The sequence below is a fragment of the Ziziphus jujuba genome, chromosome 12 (assembly GCF_031755915.1).
Source record: "Ziziphus jujuba cultivar Dongzao chromosome 12, ASM3175591v1".
In the NCBI taxonomy this organism is placed as follows: domain Eukaryota; kingdom Viridiplantae; phylum Streptophyta; class Magnoliopsida; order Rosales; family Rhamnaceae; genus Ziziphus; species Ziziphus jujuba.
The window spans coordinates 9,955,443-9,975,464 of NC_083390.1; positions in this window are offsets into that span (position 1 = coordinate 9,955,443).

Consider the following 20,022-nt stretch of genomic DNA (forward strand, 5'->3'; position numbering starts at 1 on the left):
TAGTATAGGGGTATTGATGCTTTCACGTGGGCGCAAAATAATTCCGCATTCATTAGCTGACTAGTTAATGCTGAACAGTGATTTTCATTAGCAAGTTTGTGTTTAGATTTTTATCATAAAAATTTGTAGTAAATGTCATTAATTTTTTTAATAATTTGCAAAATAAACAAATAATATTATTCAATAAATGATTATATCAGTCAGTTAATGCTATCTTTCAAACTTTATTTTTACATCTTATATTTTTCTTTTGGATAAAAACTTTACGTTGTAATATTGCAAACTACTTATTTTTGCACATTTCTTCTAAAAAAATTACATAATTTACATTTACTTTTTGTTAAAAATAAAAATTATATTTCCTTTGTGATTGAATTCATCTCAAAAATAAAAAAATAAAAACCTTATTGTATGAATTATTATCCATTATAGGGGAAAATTTGGTGAGCTATAACCTCACCCTCTCAGTATTTTTTTTTTTTTTTTTTAATCCTTTACAATACTTTTTCCTCATATTCTGATGTCTTGAATTCATAACATCTTAGTTATATGTGTAAGTAACTTACCAATTGAGTCAATCTTACTTTACTCCCTTTCAAGTTTCAAAACACAATCACTTTGCCACCATAAATTTTGAAACTCAGCGCTTAGCAAACCTTTCAATTGATTTTTGAATAAATCTACTTATAAAATATCTATTTCACCGTTCTTTATCAAAATAAATATTAAATTAGTATTTTATCATTTATTTTATAATAATTTAATAAAATAGATATTGCATTTTTATATCAATCTAAGAATATAAATATAAAGACAAATAATTTTAGATTAAAACTCCTAAACCTACACCTACAGATATGATAACCAAGTGGTTTTCTTATGTTAAGAGAAAAATAAACAGAACTTTTCAGAAATCAATTTAATTATGAGAATATTTTATTTACACCTCTTAAGATTTAGGGTAAATAAAAAAAGATCTTTTAAATTTGTAATAATATTACTCACACCAATTTAAAGAATTTAAATTACCTTTATACCCTTATTTAATTTAAATTACTTTCAAAATTCTTTTTTTGGGCAATAATTAATTTCAACACTTCAAAGTTTTGTTAATCTGCACTTTAATTAATTTTATTAAAACTACGTAATAATTTTTCAGATTTTAAGAGTAATTTGGTTTTTGATAGTTGTTTATTTAAACATGTTTTGACAGTACAGTTTGATTCCTCAATTTCAATTAAAAGTAACGGTACTTTTATTTGTTCTAGAGAATTGATGAATGATTTTTATTTTTAACTCCTTTATTCTATAGTATTAATGTCATTGAAAATATAGATGATAAGTAACTTCCCTTATCTAAGAAAAGAAGAATGTTGAATGAAACCTATATTTGGCACTTGCGATTAGATCATATTAACTTTAACGGGATTCATATTTTGGTTAAAAGTGGAATTTTAAATTTCTGGATTTTTGAACCTATACCAGTATGTGAGTCTTGTTTGGAAGATAAAATGATAAAGAGGCCCTTCAAGGCCAAATGAAATCGTGCCAATGTACAGTTGAAATTGGTGCATACTTATATATGTGGACCATTGACTGTTCAAGCTAGAGGCATGTTTAAGTATTTTATCAAGTTTATTGATGACTACTCAAAATATGGTTATGTTTACCTAATGTGCTATAAGCCGCTTAGCTTTAGAAAAAATTCAAGAGTATAAGGCGGATGTAGAAAAGAAATTAGGGTTCCATATAAAACAGCTTCTGTCTGACCAAGGCAGTGGATACCTGTTTATTGAGTTCAAGTATTTCTTGGGTCAAGAGGGGATAATTTCTTAATTGTCATCCCCTAGACCACCTCAGCAAAATGGAGTTGCTAAAATAAGAAATAGAACTTTTTTGGATATGGTAAGATCAATGCTTAGTTATTCATCTTTGCCTGAGTCGTTCTGGGGATATGCCTTAGAAATAGCTGTATACCTACTGAATTTGGTTCCATCTAAATATATTTCTAAGACACCCATAGAATTATGAAAATGACATAAACCAAGTTTAAACCATATTCGAATTTGGGATGCCCCGGTACATATCTTAGCACAGAAATTTTAAAAATTGGAATCTTGTTCAGAAGCTTGTATGTTTATAAGCTATCCTAAGGGAACAAGAGGTGGAATTTTTTATAATTCAAAGGAAAAGAAAGTGATTGTGAGTACCTATGCTACTTTCTTAGAGGAGGATTATATGGTGAATTTTAAACCTAAGAGTACGGTGATTCTTGAAGAGCTTTACTCAATTCTAATCGGAAACAATGTGAAGGTGTTATCAAGTATAAAGAGTTACTTGAAATAACAATTTGATATGAAGAACTTGGGTTAAGCTAACTATATTCAAGGGATCAAAACTTTACGAAACTAGAAGAATAAGATGTTAGCTTTATCTCAAGCTTCCTATATTGACAAAATAGTGGCTAAGTAAGGCTTGAAAACTTCTAAGAGGGAATTTTAACCCTTCAAACATGGAATATATTTTTCTAAGGAGCAATCACCAAAAACTCATGGGGAGAGAAAGTATTCATTAGTAAGAAACCTTATACTTCGGCAATAGGTAGTTTCATATATGCCATGCTGTGTGCTAGGCCAAATATCTGTTATGCAGTGAGAGTAGTAAGTCGTTTCCAATCAAATCATGGAGTTGAACACTGGGTTGCAATAAAGTATATACTCAAGTATCTAAGGAGAACGAGGGATTATATACTTATATATTCTAGTAGGAGTCTAAAAATCCTTGGTTATACAGACTTAGATTTCCAAGGGGATATTGACTTAGAAAATTTGGCAGACCTTTATACTAAGACTCTACCATAGTAAGTATTTGAGAAGCATGTAGATAGTATGAGTCTGAAAAGGGTTCCAGACTTACTTTAGAGTGAGTGGGAGTTAATTACATTTGTGCTTTAAGAGCAAAACAAGTTGTAATTCTATTTTTTGGTTTATTAATATTTTTAAAGTTTTTTGCACATTATATGTTACGTATAAGATCCAGATTAATTATGTAGTATATGATCATATAGATGAGTCCATAGAAGACATGATCCTAGGTTCTCATAATAAATAAATTGTTTCACAATTGTTAAATAAAATTGGGCACTTTATTTAGACTGCAATATTTTATGAAATAACCTGTCTTGGTTATTATAAAATATTGGAATGAATTATGTTCATTTTGAGATGATCAGGAGAAATTTAATTAAGGATAAATTTTTGTAAACGGAATTAAATCTCAGACAATATTAGATATGTTATTTTTTAAAATTATGAGTATATTATAAATAGGTAATTAAGTGACTATGGTTTTTTGAGTTATTAATAAGTGAGGTCTATTATGAACGACCAATATCTTGATGGTTTGGAAATTATGGTCTTTTGATTATAAGTACTTTTGAAATATACAAAATGAAATTTATATAAAATATTCTCTTGACATGTTTCAGTACTCGAATATTGAAAGTCACGTGCATTGGATCTGTCAGAGAAACTAATAAATCAAGAGAATAAATAACTAAGTGATTGTCAAAAATTGTTATCAATTAATTATTGATAGTTTACAAAGGAAAAATACATTTAATATAAATATTATTAATCTTATAGTTCAAATATGGGCTTTTAGTAGAGTAGCACCGGATTAGATCATTGTCCCAAGCTTACTTAGAGCGAGTGGTAGATTGTTGGATTTAAGTTTTTAGGACAAGTTAATCCATTAATCAGGAGCCTTGATTAGTAATAGGCTATAGAGTCTCCAAACTAGCTCATTAAATTATAGAGCCCATTTAACTAGTTACTAAGATATAAGAAGGAGCCCATTAATTGGGCCTAAGGTATTATGAAACTCTAGGAGGATAGGGTTAACAGTGTATAAATACATTACTTACTAATCTCCAGTCACATAAGGTTTTACATATTATTTTTCTAAAAATTGCGAATCATAGGAGAAAGTAAAATACCTTGAGAGAAAAACAGAAACTGTGAGGTTTCAGAGTATTTATCAGATTAATCTTCTTATTTTTTTGTGATCAAGTGCACCCACACACAGATTTGTCATGTAGAGAATAACTTGGAAGGTTCTGAGGATTCAATAAGAAATTTTTTGCACTATTAATAATGGATGGTGAAAATATATCTATCACATATTATATTCAATTGCGCGATTCCTAGCTTCCGTTGTATGATTCCAACATGACAAAGTATCCAACCTTTTAAATAAGCACTGCTTCGCCTTCAAAGAAGCTGCTCTGCCTCACACAACTTCCACTTCCATCTTCAGAAACATGGTGATACTTGCCTAAGAACTCAAATGGATATGACGCCATTAACAAAGTGAAGTACCAAAAACCAACAAGCATTAAACCAAAATGGTTTCCAAAATTATTGACCACATTTTTATTAAGGAGAGAAATTAGGAGTACTTTCATCCTTATACGAGAATGAAGGGCAGAAAAGTTGCCTGTGACTTTTGGGAAATTAGGCGAACATTTGATAGGCAAAGTAGGATGCAAATTATATCCACTAGGATACAGATGATATACAGGCAACAAATGAGAGAGAGAATAGAAAGAGGAAAGAGAGAGTTTGATATGGGGAAAACAATGTTTTTTAACTAGCCGAGAGAGAGAGAGAGAGAGAGAGAGAGAGTGTGTTTGTGTGATTTGTTAAGGAAATGAGTCAGTATATAAAATGAAATTCCCTAAACTCGATTTTGCCATTCCTAAGAGGAAGTTCTGTTTTTGTGCATCATGGTATCCTAGGAAGAGTTGCAGAGTGGTCTTAAGTGAGCGTGGTTTAACTGTTTCCACTCTAACAGAGAAAGGTTGGTGCCTGTTGACCTATTGGAAAAGGGGCAACAAAAAAAAAAAAAAAAAAAAGCTGAAACAGTAAAAAATAATTAAAATTTTAGTGTTATTTTGTAATATAAATATAACTATGTTATTAGAATGATTAATTTCACTTACACAAAGACCTCGTTAGATTTGCCTCTATTTTAAACCATATTTAAAACTTCTATTTTAAATCATATTTAAAGGTTTATAAAAACTCTTGATGCTTCTAATTTCCCTTAGCAGTTGTTTCTCTTTCATGGCATTGTAAATAACTTAAATGCTTTCAAAATTAAAAAATGATTTAATAAATACTTAAAAATTTAATAATATAAACACACTTATATTTATTAATATTTTGAGAAATAGTGTTATAATAAAATAATTATTTATTTAATTTTCTTGCTTAACTAAAAGTTATCATAATTTATTACATTATTTGAAATTGTGCATCAATTTTTTCTTTTGTTTTATTATGTGCATAGATATATTTAGATACATGGAATTTGGCAACTAGCTAAATATGATAATTAATTACGTTATTTTACAACAAAAATATAATTTTGTTTCTTTACCATAAAAAAATTTGAATAAATATTTTGCATAAATCATTTTTTTAACCACAAAATTTCATAATGATAAAAAAAAAAAAAACTGTAGTATTTCATAATTGCTAATACAAATTAATTATCTTATTTTATGATAACAAGATAACCAGAAATTTTGTAAGATATTTTACACAAAACTATTTTTATTTTTTATTTTATATACATATATATATATATATATATATATATATACATATGTATCATATATTTACAGATATTAAATTTGATTTTATTAAATAACTAATTAAATCTTAAAACCATTTATTTATTTATTTATATCCATGTTATGTATAAACGTGTAACATCCCGTCTTGAAATGAACCAAAATTTTTCATGCGTTGATAACCGAGTTTGATTAAGTTGATCGAATGAGATCCATAGTAAATTTTTTTACTGTGGTTGGACTTTTGCGTTGACTGAGGCACCATAATGAATTATGCATCGACCTGAATTCGTGGTTATAGGCAAAAGAAGTCGTGATTCGAACTGTCCAAGTGATGCTATGTTTGACTATTTATTTGTCTAAAGTTCAATTTTGACTTGTGTATGGTTGTAAAGTTTTCATCAATATGAGTTTATAGATTAGCAATCCACTTAATTTGAATATTTGACTAAAAAGTTACAGACCTTTAAAATTTGATAAACTTTTATAGAGTGAGTTTATTAGGTACCAAACTATATGTGTGTGAAAAACGTGTGCATAGTGCCCATCGACATTGTCTTCATATGTCAAAGAATTAACCAATTCCATGAATGCATAGTAGCATCCACGGGTGGTTTTATTGGTAGAAAGGGGTGTGAGAGAGGAGAGAGAAAATTGGCCAACCTTGATTAGCCGTGCTCCTGCCACCATCAGTGTGCACGCCTTGGACCACTGTGTTGATTGCCTCGATGCAGGTCAATCGGCCAAGCTTCACGGCTAGTAGGTCAGTGATGCATTGGGATCAGTGAGTTTTTTAGCAACAGTGCTACTCTCTTTGCCAGTCGATTTCTCTTAATCTAAGCATCCTCTTATTACACCGCCTTTACCACCATGTGTCCACCCTCCAGCTGACCTAGCCACAAATTTTCACAGTCAATGGCCATCGAACGCACCAACGCTAGCAATGTTTTTCGACGCTGGTGACTTTTTTCGGTGATGGTGAGAGTTGCCAAATTCCTTAATTTCGGTGAGTTTCCAACGTGTCCATTGACCTTCTTTGCCACCCCCCAACCCCCCCGCCCCCCCGTGGGGGCCTCTACCCTTCCTTTTTGACCTCCTTAAACCTGAATCTGAGGTTCTTTCTGTCCAAAGCTTGCTAGATTGGGAGATCCAGAGGTAGTTATTTACTGAGCTTCCTAGTTAAATCCCTATTACCTTCGGTTCAATCTTCAAGACGTAAGATCCGATCTGTAATCATCATGTTATAAGCTTCATTTGGTATATAATTTGCATATTTTGGATAAAGTTTGTGTTAGTTTTCCCATTAAAATATTGTTTTAATCGATGTTATGTGTTGTTGATATTTTAGGTACTCATGTGAACTGTGAGACTGATACTGTAGAGGATCTCCAGTGATCCATGCATTTCAGGTGAGTGGTCATTTTCCAAAATTTATTTTCGGACTATTGCATATATATATATACATATATTTTGTTTTATTCAAAATTCTAAAAAATATTTAAGTATGTTTTAAAATTTAAGAAAATTATTACTTAATTTTATTGTGTAGATTTTACGTGATTTAAATATAATTGTTGTATAAAATTTATATTTATGATTTTAAAGAATTTATTGTTAAATTTATTATGCATACTAAAATATGTTTATGTGTATTTCATTATGTATGAATTTCATGTGTTTTAGTATGATTTTTGCATAAATCAATTTTAAAGATTTAAGAAAAATAATCATAATAGGTTTTTGTGTATTTAAATATTTATGAAATTGAAATTATTGTGGTAATAATTCATTTTATAAAACTATTAGATTTATGTTGTTGTTAAAAACAATATGGAATTTTATGGGTTTAGAAAAATGTGCTAAATCTGATAGTATTTTATAGTTTTAGGTGCACCATACAGTATTAATGTCTTATATTATGTTTGTGTTTAGTGCATATATATGTATGACCATCCTATGCAAGCTATTGATGAAAGAGTTAGCAAATATTTTACATAGTGAGCATTAAACACTTCCCTATTTGCCTGCAGGATGATAGGTATTAGCATCAGCACCTTAGGACACAAAGATAACCATTTGCATGTTTCTCCATTTCATCTCATCATAAAGTGGTACTTGGGATGCCGTGTACTGCTTGACACTACTTGGTATGTAGTGTGGTACATCAGGTTGTTTCCTAATATGTTTTTCAAAACAAAATGTTTTAAAATGTATTTTATTTTGTTTTATTATTTATTTCAAATTGATGTTTTAAACTAATCAAAATATTGCTTTTGTTATGTGATTAATTTATTCAATCATAATCCTATATATTAATCTTAATTTTATTTTTATACTAAATTTTTCTAATACAAATTTTATTTATGATTTTATTTTACCTTATGATAATTTATTCTAAATTTAATAATTGGTTACCAAATTAATTTTAATTTTAAATTATTTATTTTTTTCCATGATTTTTGAAAAACATAAAAATGATGGATTTTGTGAAAGCAGTTTTGAAAGGAGAAACTTTTCAAACTGAGTGAAATAGTGAAGATTTTGAGGAAAAACAATAAACATTTATTTTAAATATTTATTTACTTTTTCGTTTATTAATTTATTCAATTATTTATTTATTTATACATATATTTATCATTATTTATTTTGTTTGCAATATTATATTTAATGTATTAGTTGGGCACCATTCACTGGGATGATTAGCATCTCATTAATATTATTATTATTATTATTATTATTATTTTTTAAAAAAATCCATTCTCCTAGACATAGGTGTTAGTAAGCGTTGACCGTCCGGGAGCGAGCTCGACATCTTTCGCTCACTGCTAAATCCCAAGATGACTTTTTCCTTTTCTTTCATTTATTGTAATATTTCTTTCTTAGCTCCCTATATTTGTGTTAAATTCTGTACTTGTTCTAAACCTAATATGCTCTGAATACTGTGTTCGATGATTATTATTATTTATTTAATATAAAAAAAATTTAAGTGGTTCTATTTACATTAAAAAACATACCAGTTGCATTATAATGTTGATAATTTTTTAATTTTCTAACAATACCTATAAATTAAATACCTTACATAGTCTAAAATATTAAAAAAAAAAATTGTTAGAGATACCAATTCTCTTTTATAAAATTCGATCAAGAATAGAAAAATGATGAGCTTTTTTTTTAAGGGGGGAAAAAAAACAACTTGTCGACATTATAAGTAGCAATTTTGACTAAGAATGGAGTCAATTTGATCTTGCCCATATGATTATATTACATGGTTACCCATTCAATATAATTGATCATGTTGTATTAAAAGTTTTTCTTAGGATTCTTCAACCATTGTTTGAAGTTATTCTAAATAATGATATTGATTTTTCTTATGGAAATTTCATGAAGCTTTCTTCTCTATCTCTCTTCTCTCTCATCGATCAATTCTTACAATTTTTCTCTTTCATTGTTGATATTCATGCAATTTCTTTCTCATCATCGCCAGTCACCATTACAGGACTAGTTGAACTTTCTCTTTTATCATTAAAGAAATTTCAAATAAATAAAAGCTGAAATAATTTTTTCTATGGTCTTAATGTCCTCTGTTACATAAAAGTTATAAGTATGTACACAAATTCCCAACGGTAATGAATAAGCAAGGAAAGAATTGATTTCTTAGAAGAAAATCATTCCTAAACTAACAAAGACTTATTGGGAAATCTTTAATTGTTTTAATCCCTATGATATAGCAGAGCATGTTGCCAAATTTGAATTTGAAGGATGAGTATATTCCAATGGCTTTCTATTAGTTTTGGTCCAATCAGTGATGATGATTTATTCTTGATTGAAAGCTATATTTGAGAAGAGTTTATCAGGCACCTTTATGGTTGGTAGTGAAATTACGTGAACGCCAAGCTTGAAATGAAAATTTAAAAGTGATTCTTTAGGTAATCCCTTGGTAAAGATATCAGCAATTTGATGTGAGGTAGGCATGTAACAAACTTTAAGAGTACCAACAATTACTTTTTCCTAATGACATGGTAGTCAAGTTCAATATGTTTGGTATGGGCATAAAAGATTGGGTTATATGACATATAAAGAGCACTTTGATTATCACATGAAAGGAAGTGGTTGTTAGGCAAGTTGAATGCCAAGGTCATTTAGAAGGTATTGATGTCAAGTAACTTCAGCTGCAGTGTTGGTTAATGATCAGTATTCAGCTTCAGTGCTAGACTATAAAATGGTGAGTTGCTTCTTAGATGCTTAAGGCGCTCAATTAGAGCCAATGAAGATTGATACGAACCTAGGTCGAGTTGCTCCTAAATTCGTATTATATTAGCCTGGATCGAAAATTAAGTTTAGATTTTAATGGTCACCTTAACCCCAAATCAACTTGTAATTAGAAACTTTAGTATATGATGAACACGCCACAATGGGTGATGGATGTCCTATTGATAAGTCAAACTAAGACACTTGATTTCTATTAAGTGTTTTAGGTGTTCAAAGAGAACAAAGAGAATTCTTTCTCATAAATATTTTTCTGTATGAATAATGTATTGAATATTATTGAGAAATTTAGCCTTTAAATAGCTTTTAAAAACAAAATAAAAACCCTAAAGGATTAGGTCAAAACCGACCAAGCATAGACAATTCCTAGTGTAGCCAAATTTCAACTTCCTTTCCTAATTTAATTTGAATTAATTAATTTCTTTATTTTGAATTAGGAATTAATTAATTTACAATTAAAATAATAAAATATCAAATTTCCTTAGTTAATTTGTCCAGAAAATAATCAAATAAAAACCAAAATAAAATATAGTTTCCTAAAACAAAATGTCAAACTCAAATTAGGAAACTAGTTGACAACCAAGTTGTCTTTATCCAATCACCAGCTAGTTTAGGCTCCAAATCAACTCCAATTTTCCATGTAGGATGCCAAATAGGATTAATATTGATTCCCATACATTGCCCCTTATTGAAATAAGTCAAACTTGCTTGATGAACAAAAGAAGTCAAAGTTAGCATCACAATGAGTATTTTCGGCCAAAAAGAAAGCTTATGCACACAAATTGAATGTGGGTGCCTTTGTTTTTGCCTTGATATGATTCCATGGCCTCTTAGTGATACCAATTGAGTTCATAAAGTGTTGAATCCATTCTTTGCTGCCTGGGGTCCAAAAATATACCAAAACAGCTTGTCGGGTCTATTTCCCCCTTTGTAACTTGGATACATAAGACAAACTTTGGATCTTCGGGTATTGTCATGCCCTTTTGAGATTGAATCACTCCTTGGATAAAGCTAACCAGATTGTCCTTAAATTTTCTAGCTTGTGCCCTAGTGATTGGTCCCGTCTTCATTTGTAAAAGATCAGTACCCTAGCGGGTAGTTGATTGTACGGGTACAGACAGATTCTGATTAAATGTGCAATAGCCAAACACGGGGGGCTTGTTTAAGCACATATAAAGATTTGTATAGAAGGCAGACATGGTTAGGAAATTTTGGATGTACAAAACCAGGAGGCTGTTTCCATGTAAACAAGCTCATTAAGAACACCTTAAAGAAACACATCTTGAACATCAGGTTTCTTAAGAGACCATTGGAAATGGACAGTAAGTGAGAGGACCACTCGAATACTAGTGGGTTTAACTACAGGGCTAAAAGTTTTACCAAAGTCCAAACCAGGAAGTTTTTTATAGCCTTTAGCAACTAAGCGAGCTTTGAATTGATCAACGCATCCCATCTTCTTGATATTTTATATGATATACCCATTTGGAACAATGATATTTGCATTAGAAGGCGAGGGACAAAGGACCATGTTTTATTTTGATGAAGAGCATCAAGTTCATCTTTCATGGCAGCAATCCAATTTGTAAATTTGAGAGCAGTCTTTAAAGTCTTAAGTTCTGCAATAGAGACAATGAAAGCAAAATTGTTATTAGAAGATGAACAAACATACTCTTTTAAGTAAGCGCTAGGAGGGGGGAGCATGTTGGTCAAATGGGTGGAGAAGTTGAACTTTGATTTTTGCCTAAAATGAGTATAGGAGTTGAATGAAGTTCTAAAGTAGGAGAATAAGAATTATGATTTTGATTAAATATGGGTGTGGACTCCACAGGTGGATTACAAGAACTGCCATTAGAATTAATCAAAACACATTGGGATGAAGGCTAGGTGAAATCCAAGTCATCGGTTTTGTCCTGACTTGATGGAGCATTGATTGAATAATTTTTTTCTTGAGTGGCCTCATTAAAATCATCAAGAAAAGAGCTTAAATGTGTTTAGGTAGGTCTTGGCAAGGTGGTGCAAGGAATGTCAAAATATTTTTTTGAAACCCATTCATCTATAATGGGAAAAGAAGTAAGGGAAAGATTATATGAGGGTAAAGGAGTGGACCTATCATGTAACAAGTAAGGAAAATAAATTTCATTAAATACAACATGTCTAGATATATAAACTCGATGTGTGTGTGGAAGACATCGATAACCTTTATGTAGTGCACTATAGCCTATAAATACACATGGCATGGTTTTTTGTTTTTTTGTTTTGTTTTGTTTTGTTTTTTTGTTTTTTTGTTTTTTTTGGAAAACTTATGCATAATTTGAGTTTTCAAATAAAGAAAACATTGATAGCCAATACATAATCCAGAATAATTTGGATTTTTACCAATAAGTGCAAAATATGGAGTTTCCTTACCAACTTATCAGATAGGTAATCAACTAATAAGATATACTACGGCTAAGAAAGCATCTACCCATAATTTTAATGGTAAGTTTGCATGAAAGAGTAAGGTAAATCTCGTTTCAACAACATGACGATGCTTGAGCTTAGCAAGTCCATCTTGTTTTGGTGTGTTAGGGCACGAAAGTTGTGCAATGGCACACTAAGACAAATGATTTGTAAAGGCGGTGGATGTGAATTCTCCACCTCCATTGCTTTGAAAAATCTTGATTTTCCTATCAATATGTTTCTCAACAAAAAATTTGAAATTTAAGAAAGCAAGTATAAAAATTGGATTTATTTTTAAGTGGATATATCCAAGTATAGCGAGTGAAATCATCTATAAAAATAACATAATATTTAAATCCTTGGGAAGAAATAATAGGGGTGGGCCCCTATAAATCACTATGAATCTTTTTTAAAGGAAAATTTGAAATAAAGTTAGATTTATTAAAAGAAAGTTTACAATGTTTTCCAAGTTGGCAACTGCTGCATAAAGTATTTTTGGTCATCCAATTGGGAACATTAATGACTTTCTTTTTCTCTAAAGTTTGAAGGAATGTTAAATTTGAATGCCCAGTCTAGCATGCCAGATTATAGAAGATGCTCCTTCAGATTTGAATGCAATAAAAGCTTCAAGATGTCCTTCCCCAAGAGCATATAAATCTCCTTTCCTATGTCCCTAGGCCAAAATATGTTGATTGTGATCCTTTATGACAAAACCAATAGAGCTAAATTCAAAGTGCAAGAATTATCATCAATAAGTTGACTAATTGGTAATATATTCTTTTTGAGTTTTGACACAATTAGTACATTATTTAGTCTAAGATGACCCTTAGAGGTTTTAATTAATGCTTTACCTGTGTGGGTAACAGGTAAAGCTTGCCCGTTACGTACAAAAATTAAGTCCCTGTCAAAATAAGCTTTTAAGAAATTTAAGTTACCTCCTTCATTTGTCATGTGGGCCGTTGCACCAAAATCGGTATAGATGTGTGGATCACTTTCACTGTTTAAATTCATGGTTGACAAAGCTTTATGAGTATTTTCTTCTGTGGCATAAGCATACCGATACTAACATTTCTTCGAAAGATGATTTATCAAACCAGAAATTTGACAAGCATCTTTTATGCTAGGTGGGTTGTTCTTATCTTTTCCAATTGTTATTGTTATTGTTGTATTTTGGCTGAGGTGGAAAATTTGAGGATTAATCGGTAAATTTATGTTGATTGGAGGAACCTGATCTTTTTCCTCTAGAATAGCTTCTTCCTCCACGTTGTGCTCTTCCTCTTCTTCTTCCTCTTCCACTCATAAAGGCTTGTTTTGATCAAGCTGCTGCTTTTCTTTCATAAAATAACATGTTCATGATTCTGTAAAGACATAATAAATTGGTAAAAGTTGGACATGGAGGCTTTGATAACATAGCAACTTGAAATTCTTTATATTTTTGTCCAAGTCATCTTGAGACATGAAACATTTTATCAACATCAAAGAGAGGCTTGTCAATAGCATCCAACTTATCCCAAATATTCTTAAACTTCCTGATGTATTCATCAAGAGTTAATGACCCCTTGTTTAGAGAGTAAGGTTGGCTTTGAGCTATGCTTCATTTTCCTTGGTGTTAGGTAGCAATTGCTCCTCAAGAGATTTCCATATTTCATAGGCTGTATCCCCATCAATTGATGTACAATTTTCCACAGTCATATTTACTAGACGCCATGTTTTTAGAAGCCCGTCGTTGTTAATCCAAGTATCTAGAATTGGGTTTGTCACCATTTTGCTAGATTCTTCAATTTCTGCTAGCGTTTTTTCTGAATTTTCAATATGGTATAAAATACCAAGACTACGAATGAGTGGCAGAATTTGAGATCTCCAAAGTAGAAAATTTGAATTAATTAATTTGATAAAGATCAAACCAACACATTGATGAAAAGATTGACTAGTGAGTTTTGGCTCCTCATTGAAAGACATTTTTGAGAAACTAAGCTTTGATACCATGAAGAAATTTCAAATAAATAAAAGCTGAAATAATTTTTTCTATTGTCTTGTTGCCCCCTGTTACATGACGGTTATAAGTGTGTACATATATATATATATATATATATATTTATACAGATTTGAACAGCAATAAACAAGTCAGGAAAGAATTAATTTTTTAGAAGGAAATCATCCCTAAACTAATGAAGACGTAGACTTATTAGGAAATCCTTGCTTGTTTTAATCCCTGTGATATAGCAGAGTATGTTGCCAAATTTGAATTTGAAGGATGAATATATTCCAATGGCTTTCCATTAGTTTTGGTGCAATCAATGATGATGATTTGGTCTTGATTGAGAGCTATACTTGAGAAGAGTTTATCAATCATTGCCAATAATTATCGTTGTTAGTGTTCATCTTGCTGGATCGGCTGAAGTCTCTCAAATCCTCTCTATTTCTCTCTCATCCTCTATGTTCTCATTGTTTTTGGTGACTAAGTCACCAAGAATCAAATCTAATTTATCTCATTGTCTTTGGTGGTTGCTCGTGGTAGGCACGTGTTCCTCCATTAAATAGCTCAATTCTTTGCCTTGAATTTTGCAGAGTACATTTTTTTTTTATTAATAGTAAAAAACTAATTTTTTTTCCCTCTTATATTTTTTGAAGCACCAAACATGAAAAAAAAAAAATTATAAATTTTTCTAGAGTTTTTTTTCCTTTTTTTTTTTTCTAATCTATTTTCTTCTCGATTTTTTAAGGGATTTAATTTTAAGTCATTAAAGGTAAAATAGGTACTAACTATTAGTGTAGCTAGTACAAATAAATTTTAAAATGAATGTATATAGATTGCAATGCAACTAATATGTTTTATAGTGTAGATAAAACTACTATTTTTCAAAAGAACAAACTATCAATAAAAAATGTCCATTTTTCTAAAATTTTCCTCATAAGTCATCCACGCCTTTATTATAGATAATATATACAACTATAGCAGGACATAATTGTCCATTCAATGCTTTGACAGCCACCATGGGTCTTGGGGGCATGTTCCATCTTGCATTTTTTTTCTCCCAGTTTTATAATTCTAATATTTTCTTATTTATCGGTTAACCCAAAAAAGTAATACAATTGTACACTCCTTGTTTTTGAAAATTTCCTTTTCTTTTACATTTACTTTAGTTTCAATCCATTTGCATCTCTTAGAGTATCTCAAATTGTTGTCTATATTGCTTTTAATATAATATAAAAATTGATATTATTTAAATTTAAGTGATATAAATATACAGAAGTTTAAAATTGATCTCCAACTCTTTTATGAAAAACTAATCATCTAAAAAAAAAATTTACATTTTTATTACAATGTTTAATGAAATCTCTAAAAGTATACATTCACTTTAACAATCTCTATGCCACATTAGCTTGACATTCATTCTAGACACTTCTATTAGAGGATATTTCTTTAAAACATTGTCCATATTGCTTATGCTATGTGACATGTTTATTTTCACACTCCACATCCTATTTGGAAATACTCTTATCTATATGGAAACTATTAGAGATATTAAATAAATATACCAAAATGAGTACCAAATGTCATGTGTCAATATTTGATTGATTTATATTTAATTATGCTTATCTCTCTCTCTCTCTCTATATATATATATATATTTATTTTTCTTTTAACTTTTACGTATAATTGCTTACAAGTAAATTATTTAATGCATAAATTAGTTACAAAAATAAATATAATTAAACTAAAATTAAAAAAATGCTTATTTATATTAGATTTTTTTTTAATAGAAGTTCAGCTGCATTTTTTTTACATTTTATTTTTCATTTAGTTATATTTTTATTTGTTTTTCTAGTTTGAATATTTTTAATTAAAAATTTTTAAATTTTAGCAAATGCAAATTTTCATTTTCTATTCTTTCCTCAAGGAGTTTATAAAAGAAACTTACTTTTTATATAAATTTATAATAATTTTGCCAAAAATTTATTGTACATTATCAAACCATTCTTGCCAAAGCTTTGACAATTATACTTCTAGCCAACGATAACTAAAGCAAAGATTTAACCCCCTCAATCTAATAAAAATATAATCAGTTTGATGGTAATATAGCTAAAAATAGTTCTTTTTTTTAATCCTTACTAATAAAAAGATTTAAGCTATTTTTACTATGGCTAATATGGTTATTTTAAAAATATTATTAACGAAAATTTTTATATTTTGTCTTTTTTTTTTTATTTTTTTTTTCAATTTAGAGGATATTCATAAGGACAAGATGCTTATTTATACTATTATACCATGTTTGGTGTTACGCTGTAATGTAATATTTCATTTTTGTATTTTACATATGATGATATTGTCTTTTATTATTGTTTATAGTAATAATAGATAACGGATATTGATATTGATATTGCTGATTTTGTTTCCGAGAAATTCTTGTTGGAAACGAAAGAGGATTGCATGAGATTGATATATACTTTATCCTGTTTTTGCATAAATTACTAGGAAGGAACAATTGAAGGACACTTTTGTTTCTAAGTCTCCGAAAGAGTTTGAAAAATCTGTTACACAATCTTCTCAACTTCCTAACCAACACAGTGTGTTGTTAAATAATCTTTTAATCATTCAAAGTTTGAGGTGAAGAAGATTGCTTCCAAATCTCCAGTTCTACATTCTAATTTTTTTGGTTCCTTGGATAATAATGTAGGATTTAATTCTCTTGAAGCAAGATAACCCATTTATTAGAAGACTTGATTAATAATTGATAGGTAGGATCCCCAAATTAACTCATTAAATAGCAAAACCCTTTTAGCTGGTTATTAAAATACAAGAAGGAGCCCATTAATTAGGTCCAAGGTGTTATTAAATCTTAGAAAAATTAGGATTAGCAGTCTATAAATATACTAGTTACTAATCTTCAATCACATAAAATTTTATTTTTCTACACTTCTACAGGTAAGTGATGGGTAATGAGAATATATCTATCACATACTTCATTTGACTATGTGATTCTTTGATACAAACTTAGATCAATTCGCTCCTAAACCTGTAACAAATAAATTATGGATCGTTCTAAGACAAGTTTTAATGGAAACATCAACCCTTAATCAACCTATGACTAAATGATGATGCCATAATAGGGAATGGAAAATCTATTGATAAGTCATGGACCTAAACACCACAAGCAAAGCTTGATAAGTTTAATAGTTCACAGAGAACCAAGAGAATAACTCTCATAATTATGTTGAAAATTCTTCAAACTATTTTATTCAACTAAAAGGGATGCCTATTTATAGGCAAAGTACAAATTCTAGTTTCTTAAAACAAAATTGACATTAAACCTAGTTTCTTAATCTTAATTTGACTAATCAATCTTCCTTTAATTGAAATTAGGAAAGGTGATGTAATTTAAACCTAAGTTCCTAATCTTAATTTGACTAATTAACCTTCCTTTAATTGAATTAGGAAAGATGATTTAATTACATGATTAAAGCAAATTAGGAAACTAATTTGACACTTGTCCTAATTTAAAACAAACACAAAAATAATTAAGATTCTTAATTACAATTTGTAAACTAATTAATAATTTCGACAATAAGAAAAGTCAATTTAGCCTTGAAGCTTTATCAAATCCACACAAATGCCACATAGGATGACATGTGACACTACCATATCATCCTATGGTTGCCACATCACTATGCCACTTCAACAATATGCCTCATCATCACACCAAGTCAACAAAGGCTTTTCTTCATGAATTTGACCATGTAATCCTATACATTGGACCATCTTTGATTCACCTTCAGTAGTGAATTTTCTTTGAGAGATAAACACCTCCTAGATTAAACCATTTAATACGTCTTTGAATCTTTTAGCTTGAGCTTGTGTTATTAGTCCTATCTTCAATTGTATAGGATCTTTGCTCCAGCTTTTTATGCTCCTAGGCAGGTCCTCATCATTCCTTTCCTCTTACAAAGGATTTTTCCCCAACTTAAAGTCATCACCTGTGAAGAAAAAAGATAACTCAAAAACATTAAAAGTAGCATTAACATTATACTCACGTGGCAAATCTAAACGATATGCATTGTCATTTAGTCTCTCCAACACTTGAAATGGTCCATCTCCTCTTGGCATAAGCTTAGACTTGCATTGGGTTGGAAATATTTCTTTCTTTAAATGCATCAAAACAACACCTATACCTATTCTTGAGGCATCATATTCAATCTCAAAAGTTGTTGAAAAGTTAGGCAAAATTAATAAAAGAGCATTAGTAGGTTTTTTATTCAACAAATTAAAGGACATTTCTTGTTCTGCTCCCCAATGGAAATATATACTCTTCTTGATAATCTCTGTCAAATGTACAGCAATGGTACAAAAATTTTTGACAAATCTTCTGTAAAAGCTAGCCAACACATGGAAGCTTCTAATATTTGTGCTTGAAGTTGGTGTGAGCCACTCTTGAGTGGCCTATACCTTCTATTGATCAACTTTAATGCCTACAACATTTATTACAAAGCCTAAAAAGATAAGCTTAGATTGATAAAAATTACACTTTTTAAGATTAGCAAACAACCTCTCTTTCCTAAGAACTTCTAAAACTAGCCTAAGATGTTTTATATATTCTTCTAAATTCTTACTATATACAGAAATGTATTAAAATACACAACCATAAACCTACCAATAAAAGCACATAAACATGATTCATTAATCTCATAAAAGTGCTAAGAACATTAGTTAATCCAAACGGCATAACCAACCACTCATATAATCCATTTTTTGATTAAAGGAAATTTCTACTCATCACTTTCTTTCATGTGTATTTGATGATAACCTCTCCTAAGGTGAATCTTAGAAAACATGCATGCACCATATAACTCATCAAGCATATCATCTAACCTTGGAATATGATGCCTATGCTTAATAGTTACATTTTTAGTACCCCTACAATTAACACACATTCTCCATATTCCATATTGTTTAGGGACTAATAATACTGGAATAGTAGATGGACTCATGCTTTCTCTAATATAACATTTTCCTAACAATTCACCTACCTGACATTAAAGCTACTTCATTTTCTCAAAATTACTTCTATATGTTGGTTGGTTAGAAATTGTTGCACCAGGAACAAAGTTAATTTGATGCTCAATCTCTGTAATTGGTGGGAGTCCACTTAGTATCTCTTTGGGAAGGATATTAACATATCCTGCAAAAGAGAAGCTGTAGAACTAGGAAGTACAAGATTATCAAGGTTAGTTAAATGATTCAAATAAGCTTCCTTGTATATCGCTACAAACATAGGTCTTTTACATAAGAAAGCTATCTTGATCTCATTTGTTTTTACATAAAACCCTCTTTTCTTTTCTCTTTCTTTTTCTTTTCTTTCTACCTTACTCATGAACTTACCAGACTTACCCTTGGAATGTGCTTTGGCCACATGGTTAAAATTACCTATAGGGGCCGTGTGATCTCTCTTGGCCTTGGAAATGGTGGATTCAACCTTTTGTTGTTGCTCAACCTCTCTCCTTCATTGCATCTTTAGTTGGTCTTTAAAAACCTCTTAAGGTGTTAATGGCATTGGCACAATCTTATCAACTTTGTAAGAAAACACAATTTTGTTTTCCCAGACATGGTGTTTAGTATTCTTATCAAATTGTCAAGGTCTACCCACTAATATATGTCCTGCATGCGTAGGTACAATATCACA